General features: G+C 55.7%; 1 protein-coding gene across 1 annotated transcript in view; it reads right to left on the bottom strand.

Annotated features, from left to right (window-relative positions):
• Nucleotides 1–788, bottom strand: part of ARL5A (ADP ribosylation factor like GTPase 5A) — a 14,464-nt gene extending 13,676 nt beyond the window's left edge. Inside the window, exon 1 of the mRNA XM_014957339.1 lies at nt 551–788. The gene's annotated coding sequence lies outside the window, so the exon portion shown is untranslated. The remainder of the gene's footprint in view (nt 1–550) is intronic.
• Between the last annotated feature and the right edge of the window lie 30 nt (nt 789–818).

The raw sequence follows: 818 nt of genomic DNA, 5'->3' as shown, positions 1-818 counted from the left end.
AGGGGCGAGCGCGGCCTTGGCGGCGGCGGCCGCTTGCCTAAAACTCTGCCCCCCCTTCAACAAACACACTTTTAAACACTTTATACTTTTTTTTCCCCTCATTTATTGTATAAAAGTTAATTATAATGCAGGTCGAGGTGGTTTGGTACATCTAAATTCCATAAAACCCATAGAAACGAGGACAACCCCCCTCACAGCATGCAAGCCTGCCTTTTCTCTCTCTTTTTTTTTTTTGGTGCAGAGAGCGCTCACAAACTTTGCAGAGGGAGTGAGAGCTTGGGCTTGGTGGTTATCACAGCAGCAGCAGCAGCAGCTCACCCATTGCTGGTGGCTGTGGGCACACGTGTGGGGCAGGGACTCTGCCATCACAATTTACACCCTCATGTTTTTGTCTAGGGTAATCCCTGCTCATCAGTAATAGAAAGCAGGTATATCTTCTTGAAAAAGGCATAACTTGATTTTAAAAGGAAATAAATGCCATGACAGGAAAGAGCTAAATAATTTTTTCTGCCCTCGCCGCCGCCTCCTCCTCCTCCTCCTCCTCCTCCTCAAGCGCCGACCGCGGGGCTTCTTCCCCCCCTTTCCCCGTCTCCTTTTTCAGGGCCCGGCCCAGCTCCCGTTTCGCCGGCTGGGGCCTGGCCGCCTCACCTCAGGCTGGGACATCGCCGCCGGCTCCTTCTCGCCTCAGCCGGGGCCGCTTCTCTCGCCTCAGCCTTTGGGGCGGGAGGGGGGAGAAGAAGAAGCCACCGGCGACACGGCGGCCACCGTAGGGACGGGGGAAGGCGGGGGCTGACGCGTCGCTGTGACGTAGGGCGGCG

Source organism: Calidris pugnax, unplaced genomic scaffold (genome assembly GCF_001431845.1).
Source record: "Calidris pugnax isolate Ruff unplaced genomic scaffold, ASM143184v1 scaffold256, whole genome shotgun sequence".
Classification (NCBI taxonomy): domain Eukaryota; kingdom Metazoa; phylum Chordata; class Aves; order Charadriiformes; family Scolopacidae; genus Calidris; species Calidris pugnax.
Note: the sequence above shows the minus strand (reverse complement) of the source record. Positions and strands in the feature narration are given on the sequence as shown.